Raw genomic sequence first — 18,313 nt, 5'->3', positions numbered from 1 at the left:
CACATTCTTGCTGTTCTTGTGAACAATGTATTCCTCATTCTGCTTGTTACACTCAGCATTAGTTCATGTAAATCTTTTCAGGCCTTTCTATAATCAGCTTGTTCATCATTTTTTATAGAACAATAATATTGCATTACCTTGTTGTACCACAACTTGTTAAACCATTTCCCAAATTATGGGTATCCACTCCTTTTCTAATTTTTTGCTACCACAAAAAGAGTACATGTGGGTTCTTTTCAGAGAAAAAAATCTAAAGCACCAGCAAGCAAGAAAAGGGTATGACCGTGAGGGAGTGTTCAAAAGTTTGATTTTCAAAACCCAAAATCAAGTCACAATCAAGAGAAGTAATGTGTCTAAATAGATCCCCACCTATTATCTCCATGGAGCAACTGGTGAAAATAGACAGTGGGTAAGACCTCTGGAGAACAAGAAATAAGTATCTTTCTTGACTTTATACATATATGTGATAAATATCTGCTATAGTAAAGGTAATATTATTATTATTTCCTTTAGTCTGAAAGCAATTGAACCAGTTGTTTAGAGTACAATATAAGTTGTGTAGAGTATTCATAACTTGGTATTGGAGTATTCATAATTTGGAAGTATTCATAAATTTGAAAATAATGAAATACCAACAACTGCGGGGTAATTGAGTTCAAATTAAAGAGGAATATTGTCCATAAAATCTGTGTGGTGCTTATTGTTTTGTTGGTCTTATGATGTAATTGCTTAAAGCAGTTCCTGCTAAGGAAACTCTACTAATGCAAATTGATAATTAGCATTAATAGTTTTTTACTATATCATGGTCTGCTTTGCAATCTGGTAAAATTGATGGAATCCTCAGAATATATGTGTGAGCATGTCTGTGTATCTGTATATGTCTGTTTGTGTATTATATTAAATTATCATTGTAACAAATGTGAAGCTTAATTATAAATTAGTGAAAATAAAGATATCATGTTCTTCCCTGTCTAGATTCCTGGACTTCTTGCACCGCATACCTTGTTCACTTTAAGAAATCTTTTATTATATAATTATTTGGGAAGATTATTTTTTTGCCCAGGGTCCTATAGACTAGATTTTAACAGAAGTCCTCCTGATTCTGAGGCCAGTTTTCATTCATTTCATGAATTGTCTCTGTGTTATCATTATTTATCAATGTGATTACAGAAACAGTGAGACATTGAGGGAGTTTTTAGACAGAGCATAGGAAGCAAGATAAAAACCATTTATTAAACACCTAATATATGTCCTAAATTATACTTAAAACTTTAATATATAATCTCATTTGATCCTGACAAACAAACTGGAAAGAAGATGCTATTATCCCTATTTTACAGTTGAGGAAATTAAGAAAAAAACAAAAACAAGTGACTTGCTCAGGACCTCATAACTGGGAATTGCCTAGCATTCTTGAGGGAGGCAGGCAGGGAGGGAAGAAGGAAAGGAGGGAAGAAGGGAAGGGAGGGAACAAAGGAGGGAGGGGGAAATAGGGGAGGGGAAGCAGAGAGAGAGAGAGAGAGAGAGACAGAGAGAGACAGAGAGAGAGAGAGAATAAAAGTTTTGAAAGCTTAAAAATAAAGCTCTGAACTTTTCTTTCATTTCAAATAGGATTTTTTTTTAGCCCTGGCAAATCATAGAATCTGTTACTACTGATTTTCATATAAACACGGTTTATGCTTTCCTCCCTTCTTTCCCCTTTCCCCCCCTTCCAAGTATTAAGCTTGTGAGCACCCCTTGCTTCTCACAGCCCTCCCTTTTTAGTGTCCCTCCCCCCGCCTTAGAGTTCCTCCCCCTATCTTACCCCTTTCCCTCCCAGTTCCCGTATTCCCTTCCGCTTAGCTTATTCCTTCCCTTTCCACTTTTCCCTTCTCACTTTTCAATGAGATGGGAGAAGTTTCACCATAGATTGAATATGTCTTAAGATTTTTCACTTAAAGCCAATTCTGAAGGCAGTAAGATACCCACTATATTCATCCCCCTCCATTCTTTCTCTCAGATATAATAGGTTTCCTATGCCTCTTCATGAGATGTACTACCCCCACTTTACCCTTTTTCTGGTACAATGTCCTTTCCACATCAATTTCTAGAACAAGGTATACATGTATTCTTTATACATCTATATAGTCAAAATATAGTTCCCAAGATTAATCTTTACCTTTTTAGATTTCTCTTGAGTTCTATATTTGTAGATCAAACTTTTTGTTAAGTTCTGGTTTTTTCATCAGAAATAGATGAAATTCGCTTACTTCGTTGAATGTCCATCTTCTTCCCTGGAAAAAGATGCTCATTCTCGCTGGGTAAGTTATTTTTGGTTGCATACCAAGTTTTTTAGCCTTTCGGAATATCATATTCCAGGCCCTTCGATCTTTTAATGTGGATGCTGCCAGATCCTGGGTGATCCTTATTGTGGCTCCTTGATACTTGAATTGGGTTTTTCGAGCCGCTTGCAATATTTTTTCTTTCATCTGAGGGTTCTGGCATTTGGCCACTATATTCCTTGGTGTTTTGATTTTAGGATCCCTTTCAGTGGGTGATCGATGAATCCTTTCAATGTTTATTTTTTCCTCTGTTCCTATGACTTCTGGGCAGTTCTCTTTGATAATTTCCTGGAAGACAGTGTCCAGGCTCTTTTTTTCATCATGTTTTTCTGGGAGTCCAATGATTCTCAGGTTGTCTCTCCTGGATCTGTTTTCCAGGTCTGTTGTCTTCCCCAGAAGGTATTTCACATTTTTCTCCATTGTTTGATTTTTTTGGATTTGCTTGACTGATTCTTCTTGTCTCCTCGAGTCATTCAATTCCACTTGTTCAATTCTGATTTTCAGTGAAGTATTCTCTTCACTCACTTTTTTAAAATCTTTCTCTAATTGTCCAATTGAGTTCTTTTGTTCTGTGGAATTTTTTTCCATTTCGCCAATTTTGTTTTTTAGAGAGCTATTTTCTGTTTCCAGTTCACCAATTCTATTTTTCAAGGATTTTACTTCTTTATCCACTCTCTCTTTAACTGACTTCTCCAGGCTCTTTTGCCAAGCCTCCCTCTCCTTTTCCCAAGCTTCCTTCTCCTTTTGCCAAGCCTCACTCTGCTTTTCCCATTTTTCTTCTAGCTCCCTTGTGAGAGCCTTTTTAATCACTTCTATGAGGTTCATCTGTGCTGAGGAACAGATAATTTCCTCCTTTGGGGATTCACCTGGGGACTGCCTGTTTTTAGTCTCCTCAGGATTTAGAGTCTGCTCTCTATCTGTGTAGAAGCTGTCAAGGGTTAAAGTCCTCTTCAGCTTCTTGCTCATTCTGTCTATTAATCAGAGACAAACTACCAAAGAAAAACAGAAAAAACTGGAGTCTTTCTTTGGGGGGGGGCTGGGTGTGTTATCGAGCTTCCTCTACAGACTGCAGGGGGCAGCAGTGAGGCACTAGCAGGACTGTGCTGCGCCTGTGCTCTGAGATCCCAAAGCGTGCTGAGTCACTGAGGGGGGGAAAGGGGGGGCGGCCAGGTCCTGAGAGACTCCAGCTGTTTGCGGTTGTGTTCTTCAGCCCCGGTGTTTTTAGCTTCTCTGCTGGGCTGTTGACTTGCTGCAGGTTCCAAACCTGTAGCGAAGCTCTCCCCGCAGAGACGGCTACGATCACTCCCCACCCCCTCTCAGCTCTGCTCCCGTGCTCTCACTGCCACTGCCCTCAGCCTGCGCCCGATCTAAAACCGCCCCAGCCCTCCAGTAAAGACAGACCTTTCTTGGCGGATCTCAAGGATGGCTTCTCTTGGTAACTATTTGTGGGTTTTTTTCAGTCAAGCATTGATTCAGAGGCTTGTAATGAAGTGGATAGTGAGAGAAAGCGCGGAGCTTATGCAACTGTGAGCCTCCTCTCCGCCATCTTAACCGGAAGTCTCGAATATCAGAATTTTGAAGGAATTATAATTCCCTTGACCCAATATTTGTTAAGAATAAATCAGTAATCAGTAAAAATAAATCAAGTTCCTATGTAACAAATACATACTTGATTCATTAATTATATACTTCCTTTACAAATACAGACAGCATATCTTATGAGCTGCTCAGAACAACAAAATAATAATGAATATCCTTTTACTTCCTCCTGTTCCTCCTCCTCCTCTTTCTCCTCAGCAGCAACAGCAGTAGTAGCTGCAACAGCAGTAGCAGCAGAACCACTACCACCATCATTATTACATAGTATCTTTGTCCTTGGACCATACATGCCTAATTTGTTGCCAGACCTTTCTAGTGTGGCAGAACCAGTCAGAATTTTTTTTTTTTTTTTTTTTTTTTTAAGAAATAGCCTTCAAAGACTGTTAGTTACTTACAGGCTATAATGAAGTCAAACACCCTGAGTAGGGCTTTATAGATGTATTTAGAAAACCAAAATATTCTAAATTTGGGGAGAATCAAAGTGTATAAGAAATGATTCATCTTGAAAGTCATCATGCAGAATATCAATATTGCACAAACTAAATAAAATTCAAATAAAAAGTCATCCAAAATAGATCAAAATTTTGATAGGTTAATTGAAACACATTCAAAATAAATTTATGTTGAATAGATGAATTTATAGCAAGGATCAAAAATAGGTAGCTTAATAAGAATTCATTTTAAATGAATATAAACAGAGCTTGAAAATCAATAATAATATTAATTCTTTTCATTAAGAAGCAGTTTTTGAATTTTTCCTGCTATGGAATATGCATATCTGTCATATATAAATCACATTTATTAACTTGTAAAACATTTATAGCTGACATAATTTATGCTCAGGTAGTTCATTTGAAAATTACCTTGAGGCTGGGAGACAGAAAGTATTTGGAGGCCATGCTTCATCAGTGCAGAGAAATTTGAAGTCTTTGGTTCAAAACATAAAGGTGAGAAGCAAAAGGTACTTGACATGTTACCCAAATTACCTCAATCATATGAAATTTAGACAAGATCTTATAAATTCAGTAAGTAGTTATAATTTGATTTTATTATATGCAGTCTTCTCTTTTTGTACTCTTATCACACTACATGCTTTTCTATTATACAAGGAGCAACTTGAGAACCCAAATTATTTTCCATGGTTTTGGTTTTGGTTTTATTTTTTTCTACTCTGTCTTTCATCTCCAGCATTTAGCCCAGTGTTTGCCACAGAGAGGGTTCATAATAAATGGTAGTGATTGATTGATTAATGACATACCCTCCTTTTCCTCTCACGTTACCAGTTTCTCCTGCTCTTATTTATTATTTGAATGCAGTTTAACTCTTCAAGGAAGTTGTGTGTTTTCTCCTATTGTCTCGTTTAGAAAGTTGTGTGTTTTAGCAGAGAACACTAGAAGGATAAATTAATAGTCATATTCTAATCAAATATCAAATAGAAAAAATATTACATTAGATAAGTCCTATCACTCTGAAATCATATCACAGTATGAACATTAATATTGTACACACACTATATATATATATATATATGTGTGTGTGTGTGTGTGTGTGTGTGTGTGTGTGTGTAATGATGTTATCAGAGCATGATATCATATACATATATGGCATATATGTATATACAGACAATAATATACAGATACATGTATTGCATTTTCATGTATGTATATGTCTATAAATATAGATATTGCTATGTTAAAGCATGTCAAAACAATAGCAATTAAAACAAGAAAAAACAATAGAAAAAACAAAAACACAGGGACCTTTCTTTAGAACCATAGTATGAGATATTGAATATAGCATTAAATTTAGAGTAAGGAAGACCTGGGTTTGAATTCTGTGTGAGAGAGTTGCAAGCTGTATATTCTGAGCAAGTCACTTAACTTGTCTGTACTTTCATCATCTGGAAAATGAAATTTTTGAATACTTTCCTTTTTAAAATCTGATCCAGCTGTAAATCTATGATCATATGATTTCTGAGGTCCTTCTAGATCTTAATCTAAGATTTTTTGATTCCAGGATCTTATGATTATAGTTTCCTATAATAGAAACATACATAAATTATACTAATGGTAGTAAACTGGAATATTCTTCTCTAAAATATAATGTCCTCTGGGAGCAGGTTTCTTGGGGGGCTTCTGGAGGCATCCAGTAATCACCACAAGTGCAGCCTGGGATTAAAGTCCAAATCCTTTATTGTTTCCTTCAAGTCTTGTCTCTTTTCCTGGGGCCCAGTTAGCTTTCTTAGAGGCCTATATCTCTCCTTGGTTCCGAGAGCTCTTGCCACTAGTTCTTTACCTCTGCCAGCTTCAGCCTCTAGCTCCCTCTGAATGTCTCCAGCCAGCACAAAGGTTCTCTCTGCACCTCTGAGAGTGGGCATTGTGTTCCTTTTGACTTCCGAATGTCCCAGACTAAATCCTGGTTGAGACTTCTAGCTTATATATGCTTTCTTAAAGGTGTGAATCTTGTAGAACTCTAATAAGTACTAAGTACATTAGTGAACTAAAGAACTGTTAAGTACCATGCTAAATTAGATAACTGTCTTAGCATCTTGTAAGAATGCAAACATCTCCCACTTTCTTTTGATTTTAGAACATAGGTGGTCATGACTTCCCTGACTTCTCAAGGAGGTGAGAACCCCAAAAAGGAGGTGATCACGCCTTCCCTGACTGCTCAAAAAAGGAGTGAAAACACCATAAAAAGAGGTGATCACTCCCTCCCCGACATCTCAGGAAGGGAGATGAAAACACCAGAGGAACTGGGAAATCAAATCAGATTTGTGGGTTTCTGAAGGGGCTCACTCTTAAAACAGGTATACATAAATCCATCAATATGTGACAGGCTAGTAGTGATATAACAAATAACATGAATCAACATGAGGAATTATACATGTCCATAAGTCCTAGAAATAGTTCAAAACCAATCTATTGTCCATTAGTTCATGTGCCAGGAATTCAATAATTTCTACAAGTTTTGAAGTCCTGAAATAGTCTCATCAACAATTTTTCATCTCAAGAAATCCAATGATTCCTGCTGGTTTTCAAGTCCTGCAGCAATTTTATCTTGTGTCAGGGAATCCAATAATTCCTGCATATTTTTTTCTTAGCCTGAAAAGGTATCTAACAGTAGACAGAATAAGTGGAGTGAACTGGTGGGGGGAGTGGGGGTAGGAGGGAGGCATATTCATAAAGCACCTATATTGTACCAGGCATGCAATAACTGCTTTTATAACTATTCTCTTATTTGATATTCAGAAGAAACCTGCAAGGTATGTGTTATACACCATTTTACAATTGAGAAAGAGGATGTGAATATTAAATCCATTACTCAGAGATAGACAGTTAGTATGTAATTCAGAGTGAATTTTAACTTGGGTCTCCTGGCTTCAAATACAGTGAACTATCCATTATGCCACCAGCTACTTCAAAATACATCCCCAGAATGAGGATTTTTGTACTTTTGGACAATAATTGAGAAATCTAGCCCAACAGATAATGAAACAAATAATGAATGATGGAAGCAAAGTGTTAGACAATAGCATTCTTTCATTAGTTTTCCACTGATGGTAGAAAACACTCAATTAGGCACTTTAGGGAATTGAACAGGTAAATAACTGTCTTTGATAAAGTAACAAAATGAGCAAATATATTTGTGGCTGACTTTGTTCTTGGTCTAAATACTCTATTATAAATACATCATCATAGGTGTCAATTTCTAGAACTATACAAAATACTAAGTACATGTAAACTAGAGAATCATTATATTAATTCTACTGAGTTAACCTTGTTGTAGGATTAAATCAATCATACTGAACCTTAAGTATATTTCTCAGAAGTTCCTGCCCTTTACAAGGACAGCTCAAAAAACAAATAAATAAATAAGCAAAGCCCAACTTTGAAAAGAAACAAAATTTATTTTAAAAGTGGGAGTAAACTAATTTTAGAAATTATAATTATTTAAACATGAAATGGACTGGTTTTCCACTTTCCAAAAGCCCTCAAAAAAACACTAGATGGATATGCTATACAGAGAAATATTGTTCAGGAAATAGCTTCTCCAACTTCCTTTCAACTTTGAAAACCAACTCTTCTACAATATTCATGGGGCATAAGAAATCATTTGGATTAGTCTGAAAGGGTTAAATAGAAGCAGAGATATTTATTAATTATTTGAAATGATAATGGCAAAATAAAATGGGTTTTAGTAGAGTGACTGGTTTTACAGCTGAACAAATATGCTAGAAATAAACATTTTTCTTTCTCCTAATCATTCTAAAAACAGTAAATGAGGGTCATATTTATCCCTTTTTACCTGTCATAAAATTTCCAAATATGGATTTAATCTAGGGCTAATATTCAATGAAAGGATAATAGGTTGAAAGCAGAAGAGCAAAAAGTCACTGTGTGATTTTATGAATTTGTGGACTCCTTCAGGGATGAAATAACCAGAATGGTAAAAGCAGTTCTCATAATGGATGCTACCACTAATAGAAGTTATAAGATTCTCTAACCCGAAGATAGTTTCTGCAGAAGGTGCAATAATAGAATAAGAACCTTCCATTCATAAAAAAGGTCTAATTATAAAATAGGTAATTTGAATTAACATGGAAATCTGCAAAACTTTAATATTTCTGACTGCCAAATACATTTCTATGATCTGACCAAATTGCAAAAGATTACCTTTCATTGTAAAACAGGAAATGGATTTGAGAAATCAGCTCTTCCCTCCCAGAAAGTAAGGATGCAACTTTGATTTCCAGAGCCATGGCAATTTGTTGCAATTACCTTTAATGCATTGAACAGAAATGCAATATTATATATAACTTACATTTTTCTTAGTGATTGCTTCCATTGCTGTTGTCATCCTCTGTTGTGGGAGCAAAGAACTTATCATTATTAATAAAACAAATAATGATAAGAATAAAGAGGTTTATCTATTCATAAAAATGAGATAGGCTTATTTGTACTGTTGATGGAAAGGTTAAAAGTGTTTATCATATATAGTACCATATTATAAGAGAAAAATTGGTTATTTTCATAAATAGATACCATGGAGTAAGATGTATGAAGTTGTTTTTTTCTTTGAGGTCATATGTTTGTTCTAGACCTCAAGGAACAATTAGAATAGTTAGAATCCATTAAATATAATTTCCCTGGAATTTCCTGAAATTCTCTAGCTTTTAGTGGCCCTTTCTTTTTCTTCCATTATGTCAAGGAGAATAGGAGATTAGGTTTTTCTTCCTCTCTCACTCCCTTTATCTTTCTATGCCTTTACCTCCTAGCACATTTGCAAACACCGCCTTTAGCTTACTGAATATTTGTCATTTGCCTTCTCATTAATTGGCAATGTACTTTCTAAAGATCACTACCTTAGTGATTGAAAGTAAAAGTGATTAGAGATCTGTGATAACCTTGCCCTTGTCTGCATAATCTAAGAGAGTCTGACAAATTAATATAAGAGGTAAACACCTAAAAATGCTTGTTAGGAGTGGTTCATCTAAATATAAGGTCAACTTCATCTAGCCTTCTTGAAAGCTAATATATACAAAATGTGATTTTACTGAAACTGAAGCAATTTATTTGAGTTATTGGTGTCAAATATTATATATATGACTTAAACATGACTTATTAATTTTTTTCTCCCATGATGTTAAGTAATCTGACATAGATTATATATGTACAATCATATTAATCAAATTTCTACATTAATCATGTGGTAAAAGAAAAATCACAACAAAAGGGAAAAAAACACAAGACAGAAAAAATAAGTGAAAATAGTATGTTTTACAAACTGGGAAAACATTTTCACAGTTAAAGGTTCTGATAAAGGCCTCATTTCCAAAATATATAGAGAATTGACTCTAATTTATAAGAAATCAAGCCATTCTCCAATTGATAAATAATCAAAGGATGTGAACAATTTTCAGATGATGAAATTGAAAGTATTTCCACTCATATGAAAGAGTGTTCCAAATCATTATTGATCAGAGAAATGCAAATTAAGACAACTCTGAGATACCACTACACACCTGTCAGATTGGCTAAAATGACAGGAAAAAATAATGATGAATATTGGAGGAGATGTGGGAAAACTGGGACCCTGGTGCACTCTTGGTGGAATTGTGAATGAATCCAACCATTCTGGAGAGCAATCTGGAATTATGCCCCAAAAGTTATCAAACTGTGCATACCCTTTGATCCAGCAGTGCTACTACTGGGCTTATACCCCAAAAAGATACTAAAGAAGGAAAAGGGACCTATATGTGCCAAAATGTTTGTGTTAGCCCTGTTTGTAGTTGCTAGAAACTGGAAAATTAATGCATGCCCATCAATTGGAGAATGGTTGGATAAATTGTGGTATATGAATGTTATGGAATATTATTATTCTGTAAGAAATGACGAGCAGGATGAATACAGAGAGGCTTGGAGAGACTTACATGAACTGATGCAAAGTGAAATGAGCAGAACAAAAAGATCATTATACACTTCAACAACGATATTGTATGAGGATGTATTCTGAGGGAAATGGATTTCTTTGACAAAGAGAAGATCTGTTATATACCTCAACAACGATACTGTTTGAGGATGTATTTTGATGGAAGTGTATCTCTTCGATAAAGAGAGCTAATTCAGTTTCAATTGATCAAGGATGGACAGAAGCAGCTACACCCAAAGAAAGAACACTGGGAAATGAATGTAAACTGTTTACATTTTTGTTTTTCTTCCAGGTTTGTTTTTACCTTCTGAATCCAATTCTCCCTGTGCAACAAGAGAACTGTTAGGTTCTGCACACATATATTGTATCTAGGATATATTGTGACATATTTAACATGTATAGGACTGCTTGCATCTGGGGGAGGGGATGGAAGGAGGGAGGGAAAAAGTTGGAACAGAAATGAGTGCAAGGGATAATGTTGTAAAGAATTTTTTTTTCAAAATAAAAACAAAGGGAAAAAAAAGAAAATAGTATGCTTTGATCTGCTTTCTATGGATGTGGATAGCATGAGTCTTTTGGAATTGTCTTAGATAATTGTATTCCTGAGAAGAGATAAGTCTAACAAAGTTGATCATCACACATTGTTGCTCTTACTGTCTATAGTGTTCTTCTAGTTCAGATCACTTCATTCAACATCAGTTCATATATGTATTTTCAGGTTTTTTTTTTTTTCCTGAAATCCTGCTGCTTACATAATGATAGTATTCCATTACATTCATATGCTACACTTTGTTCAACCATTCCTTAATTGATGTTCATCCTTTTAATTTCTTATTCTTTGAAAGCTACTGTAAATATTTTATGTACATGTAGGTCCTTTCCCCTTTTTTATGCCCTCTTTGGAATACAGACCTAGTACTGGTGATGCTGAATTAAAGGAAACACATAGTTTTATTGTTCTTTGGGCATAGTTCCAAATTGATTTTCAGAATGGTTAGATTAGCCCGCAACTCCATGAGCAATGCATTAAATTCCCAATTTTCTCACATTCCCTCCAACATTTATAATTATATTTTCCTGTCATCTTAGTCATTTTGATAGATATGATGTGGTATCTCTGAGTTATTTTAATTTGCATTTTCCTAATCAATAATGATATAGAGATTTTTTCCATATGACTATAGATAGCTTTAATTTATTCATCTGAAAAATTGTCTGTTTATATCTCTTGACCATTTATCAATTGAAAAGAACATGTTAATTCTTAAGAAGCTGATAATCTCATTGTTCTGATTATATATCCAAGGCACCGCTTCTTTCTGAGTGTGCTCAATAGGTAGAATAAAGTCTGCAAATTCACGCAAGAAGAATTATTTGAAATGGGGAATTCAGAAATCAGAATGGTTGATCTCACAATAGAGGAGTCCTGAGTAGATTCATGGCACATGAACAGCAAAAACCAAAGTACTTTGGAGCTGTTTTAATCAAAGGGACTTCAGTGGAATAGGGATGCAATTTACTGTTATGGAGAACAGGTACTATAGACACACTATCTAACTCAACTATGGATCTAACTCTAAACTCCTAACTGCATACATAAAAGTTTAAAGAACAGCTCAATTTACTGATTACATTTACTGATTTAATATATCAACTACAGAAATACAAATAGTCATGTACTCTGACAGTCTCCATTCCCATTCTCTGCTTATAAAAGAATGGGGGGAAAAAAATCTATTATATTGGATGGACATGGCAAGTAACAGAGAAGTGTACTGATTTCCAGCTGGATGGAAGAGAGTAGGAAATTTAAAAAATAAAGTGTTTTTTTTTTTAATTTCATAAACCTACACAAGACATTTTAATTGTCAGAGACTCCATTTGGTTTCTAACTGGAGATATTCCTTTTTCTCCCTAATGCCCTAATTTCAAAATATTGAATCCCTCCTCAAAAAAGCTGAATGAATGATAATGACTGCTATCAAGGACCTAAAGGAAGACAAAGAAAGAAATGTGGATATCCAAAAGCAAGTAAATGAGAGACAAAAAGAAAAGGGGATAAATTTGGTCAAATAGAAATACTAAATCTATGGGATCACTCAAAATCTATTCCACTTGTGACTATTTGCTTTTTTTCCTTATAAAATATTTTGGTACAATCTACCTTATATGGGTATCACAGAAAACTCTCTGACATGTGTGACGACTGCACTAGCACCCAGGATACCTTAGAATCAGCCAGAGTCAAAATAAGCAAATTTGTCCTTAGTCCTTATACTTGGTCTTTAGGGGTAGAAGTGAAGGGGATGGAAGTAGGATCTTCGCAACCACCTTCTTCCTCGTCCATGGCCAAAGTGACTCTGGCTAGTCTTACTCCACCCCCTACTCCCTCCTACAATCCTCTATATACACCGATCACTGAGCCAGCACAGGATAGTGAGAAGGGCCATTTTCCAAGCATATGCCCATGGAGTATTGTCCAATCAGTAGTTAGCCTCAAGTGTTCGGCTGTCCTGACCTCAGTGCATTGACTCAAGAGTTTCAGCCCTCTACAGATATGGTTGCATCATTTATAGTGCCTTTAGGTATATGTTTTGTTTTGTTTACTTTCTTGAAAGTTGTTAATTATCTCCTTTTACTATATCCATTTTTAGCATTGCTTTGGTAAGTAACATGCTTATCACTCTCATTTGTTTATTTCTTAACATGTTTGTTTTCTTCAGGTAAGGTTTCATTTCTTCTTCAATATCTCACCTTAATACTTTGCAAATCATGAGGCTTCAAATATGTTTCTTGTAAACAAAACAGCCATCAAATTGTTGAATTCTATTTCTAAATCTATCTTATTTTCCTTCTCAATTGTGCCCATGATTTTGATATGGGGAGGTGAGGGGAGCTGGGTGTAATTAGAATATTTAATGGTGCCAGCCTTGCTAGAAGTCCATAATATCTCTGAAGGGTTGTTTTCCTCTTAACTGATTTTTGATCTATTGTCAAATGATAATGCTTATAATAATTAGTCATTCTCTTAGCTTTCCTTAAAGTAGTGCTGTTTAGTAGGAGCAGAGTCATGATAAAACCAGACAGGTTTTAATTGACCTATTCCCGGCATCCCTCAGATCAATGCCATATCAAACTTCTTAAATAATTTTGAAGTGACAGAACCCACAAATATTTGGAGTGTATTCAAGCAGAAGATATTTTGAAAGAACTTCATAAAAGGTCTATTTCAATGGTGCTTCAAGTGAAGCACCCTAGCCTGGGCACAGTACAAGGACCCAGGGCAGTGTGGCGTCCATGGGCCATACAGAGCATGGCTACTCTCTCCTAATTCAGAAACCAATGGATTTAGCTGATTAGCTGTGAGATTTCCAATATAAATAAAAAAGGCAAATAGTGACCCTCTGAACCCCAGAATAATATAAGACTTGGCCACTCACTCAGCACCTGAAAGCAGCCAGTACCACGCACCCAGGGTAGCATAAAGCCACTGTCACCTACAAAAGATTGAGAAAATATCCCTTTTGCCCTAAGAGCAGAACTGAACCTTTAAAAAATGAATTAAAAAAGCAAAAAAAGAAAAAAAGAAAAACCTCTGACCATATATAGCTTTTATGGAGACAGAAAAGAACAGACCTCAAACTTAAGGACACTAAAGGCAAATCATCTTCAAGTGAAACTTCAAAGAGTGATATGAACTTATTCACTTATATCATAAGACTCTCTTGGAATAATTCAAAAAGGATGTTAAAAGAGAGTTAGAAGAAAAATAGGGAAAGGAAATGAAAACTTTGCAGGAGAGTTTGGAAAAGGAAACTCAGAAATTATAAGTAGAATACTCCTTAAAAATATATTTAATGAAATGGAAAAGTATAACTCCTCACAAAAGAAATGTGCCAAAATGGAAAAAGCAAGTAACTCCTTACAAAATAGATTTGAAAAAGAAATCAACTTGTCCAAAAACAGATTTATGAAATGAAAGAAAAAAAATCCAATGAATAAAACAACTCATTTTAAAGTTCAATTGGCCAAATACAAAAGGAGATAAAAAAGCTAAGTGAAGAAAATAATTCATTAAAAATTAGAACTGAACAAATGGAAATGAATGACTCAATGAGACATAAACAATCAGTCAAACAAAACCAAAAAAATGAAAAAAAGAAGAAAATGTAAAATAAGTATTGGCAAAGCAACTGACCTGGAAAATAGATTCAGGAGAAACACTCTAAGAATCATTGGACTTCCTAAAAAAAGAGCCAAAACATCATCTTTTAGGAAAGCCTCAAGGAAAACTGGCTTTGTATCCTAAAACCAGAGAGAAAATAACCATTGAAAGAATTTACTGATCACCTCCTGAACAAGACTCCAAAATGAAGACTACAAGGAATATCATAGCTGAATTTCAGAAATATCAGATTAAGGAGAAAATGTTGCAGGTAGCCAGAAAAAAAAAAACAATTCAAATATCAAGGAGCCACAATATGGATTACCCAGGACCTAGCAGCATCCATGTTAAAGGAGCAAAAGGCCTAGAATCTGATATTTAAAAGAAAAAGGAACTAGCATTTCAGGCCTGAATCAACTATCCAGCAAAATTGAACATTATCTTTCAGGGGGAAAACTGGATATTTAGTGAAACAAAAGAATTTCATTTATTTCTGATGAAAAGACAAGAGCTGGACAGAAATTATCATCTCCAAATTCAGAACTCAAAAGAAAAATAAAATGGTTTTAAAAATAAAGGAAAGGGGAAAAAAACTCTTTTAAAAGTAAAAAAAAATTACATCCTGTAACCTCCCACCCAGAGGTTATTGATTGCCAGTCTTGCCTAATCCCTGGCCTTCAGAAATCTTACCCAATCATAGGTCATCAGAGATTTCTGGTCACTGCCTCTCCAAGTAGTGGTTCTCATGTCCAACAGAGTACCGAGACACAATGGCTTGCGAGCTCAGGTCTTTATTTAACAGGATCATATCCTGCACATCTCCTGCACTCTTACTGTACTCTGGCTGACTACTATTAAACTCTGACTACTTCCTGGTCTCCAAAGCTTATCTAGGGTATGTGAGGTCATATGCACAGCCAATAAGGGAAGGGATCCTATTGTCCTATTGATGATGCATTCTCAATGTGACCAGAGCTTCCACTCACAAGTCAGTCCATACTGGGTACAGAGATCACATCCAGGTGCCTTAGGCATCAAAGCTTCTTTACTTCCTCTTACACTATATGAGGTTCCTCCATTGCCCCTTACAACTCCCTTTTCTTGTTTAGCAGGGTCCATTCATCACATCAAACTAACTTTAACATCAACAATAGCTTGCTTAATTAATGAAATTACAAGGTGTATAAAAATAGAACAAAGGCAAACAAAAGTAAAATAGTAAGAACTAGGTCTAACAGGGGTCAAAACCAAGAAAAGATAACATAGTGTTCAACTCACTCAAGAAAGCCATGTTCAGGGAGTTAGAATGTTATGAGGTAAAATTCTGTGCTTTTAATTGTATACACCCTTTGGTATCTAGTAAAGAAAAGCACAGAGGAAGGGTATTTACAAGAATAGTCATGTCCTGTAGCACTGCCTCAGAACAGCAGGTGGGAGTGTTGGTTTTTCAGCCATTAATTTAGAGGCATTACCTACAAGTGTAGAGCAGGCAAAGCCTCTCCCCAGCCCACCATATGAGAATAGCCAGAAGGCTGTGGGAGAAACACCCAAGTCAATTGTTCAGTTCTGTCAGTCTCTCAAAAACACATCATGTGTAATATTGCACATCAACCAGGGCAGTCCAATTCAGCTGCTACACTGGTGCTGTGTTCACCATCTCTGGTGTCATGGTCAGGAGGGACATGGATGTCATCAACATCTGAAGGGTTGCTGAGATTCGGTGGATCCTTCTGGGACATCGTCAAGAGTGACATCATCATCATCTGGTCCTTCTCTTCTTGGTTCCCCAAGTCATGGATGTTTCTGGTTGGAATCCACTCCTCTGCTGTTGGGTCTGCATCTGGAATGACAAGAGCATACCCCGGTCCCCAAACCCCGAACCATCCTGGGCCCTTCCAGATACCATTTAAGCCCTTCCACATCACTGTGGAGAAATGGCTCTTGTTCTTGTTGGCCAATCTGTTAGCCATGCTTTCTGCATGTGCCAGAAGAGCATTGTTGGGATGAGATTCAAGGAATGTGAAATTGTAAGTAATAATATGTAAATATCATCACTTCTAAGTGGATCTGCGTGAGTCGGATGAAGGGTTGTATAAACCCCAATCCTCCCTTTTCTTATTTAAATGAGAGCATCTTGAGGGTATAAATAGCCTGTCCAAAAATGGTTTGGGTGGTGGATTATATGGGAGGCCAGTGGAATGGGCAATGCCAAATTCAATGCAGAAACATCAAGAGGCAGAAGATGTATAAGCTGGTCCATTGTCTGTCTTAAGTGCATGTGGGACTCCTACAATGGAAAAACAATGATAGAGATGGCTGATCATAAGCCTACCTGTTTCCCCAAATTGGAGTGAAGCCATGAGGATTTGAGAATGTATATCCATGGTTACATGGATGTACTATTTCTTAACATGGATGATGTCAATTTGCCATAAAGCATTGGGTCTCAAAAAAAAAAAAAAAAAAAAAAAAAAAAGACGGGTTTTTTTTGTTTTGTTTTATTTTTCTGGAGGGAATGTAGGAGTGTGAAAAGGAAGGCAAGCTATACAGTCTTTTACTATGCTCCTAGTTTTTTTTTTGTTATCCCAAATTGCAAATATAAAGCTGCGGCACCCTGATGATAAAAAATAGGACTTGAAAGTCTACTATAAAAGTGGAAATGCAAGACATAATACTTACTTGAATGCTTTCTCACTTGCTCTTGAAGTTCTTTAAAGAGCTGATATATAGTAAAAGCTGCAATTTTTATTTGGTCTGTGGCAATTCTTTGTACCACACCTATTGAATAGGTCAAATTGGATATTATATTTACATCTAATAGCCAGATTATTTTCAGTGGAGACTCATGTGTAAAATTTGGAGCTGTGGCCAATAAATTTTTCCACTCTGGGATGGTTTCAGAATACACATCAATTTGTACATGGATACAAAAAATGTATATCTTATCAGGTCTCATCCCAGATAATTGTACTACTCTCTTAATGGCCTTTAATGAAATTCTAGCCACAAGCACTGGGTAAGGAGTAAGGCTTTGTTCTAGTTGTGCTTGGAGGTTCAACCACTCCATCATACTGTCTCCTTGATGAAGGACTGCTGTGGGTGTCTCTTGTAGCAAAAACTGATATTTCCAAGGGTTACTCAGTAACTCTTTCAACCACATTGAATAAAGCCAGTTCAGATTCTCTCAAAGTCTGTTGAGCTTCTTTTGTAAGCTGGTATGGTGAGTCTAAAGCACTATCTCCCCTTAAAATGTCATGTAATGGTTGTAACAACATAATTTTAGGAAATGCTTTTCTTATAGGAGTAAGAGTAGCAGCCATATACATTTGACACATAATAGGGCTATTTTTCATTCCTTGTGGCAAAATGGTCTATTCAAATCTTTTATAAGGCTCAGCTAAATTAATGCTGGGCACTGAAAAGGCAAATCTTTTCACACCCTCCTTATCTAGAGGGATAGAATAGAAACCATCCTTTATCCAAAGAGGCCATTCCGTAGGCAATTGAGGAGATGGAAGCCCAAGCTGAAGAGCTCCCATTGTCTCCATCTGTTCATTTACTTTTCTCAAAGCAATCAACATTCTTAATTTTTCATATTTCTTTTTTATAGCAAATATAGGGGAATTCCAAGGACTTAGAGAAGCTTGTAAATGTCCTTGATCAAATTGCTCCTGTACTATATCTAATAAGGCCTGAATTTTTTCACTTTGTTAAAATGTCTTTTCCCCCACAGATTGATGGGGATTTTTTCAACAACAAAAGAAATAAAAACTTCTGTCTTATCTTTAAATTCTCA

Source organism: Antechinus flavipes, chromosome 3 (genome assembly GCF_016432865.1).
Source record: "Antechinus flavipes isolate AdamAnt ecotype Samford, QLD, Australia chromosome 3, AdamAnt_v2, whole genome shotgun sequence".
Lineage (NCBI taxonomy): Eukaryota > Metazoa > Chordata > Mammalia > Dasyuromorphia > Dasyuridae > Antechinus > Antechinus flavipes.
Note: the sequence above shows the minus strand (reverse complement) of the source record.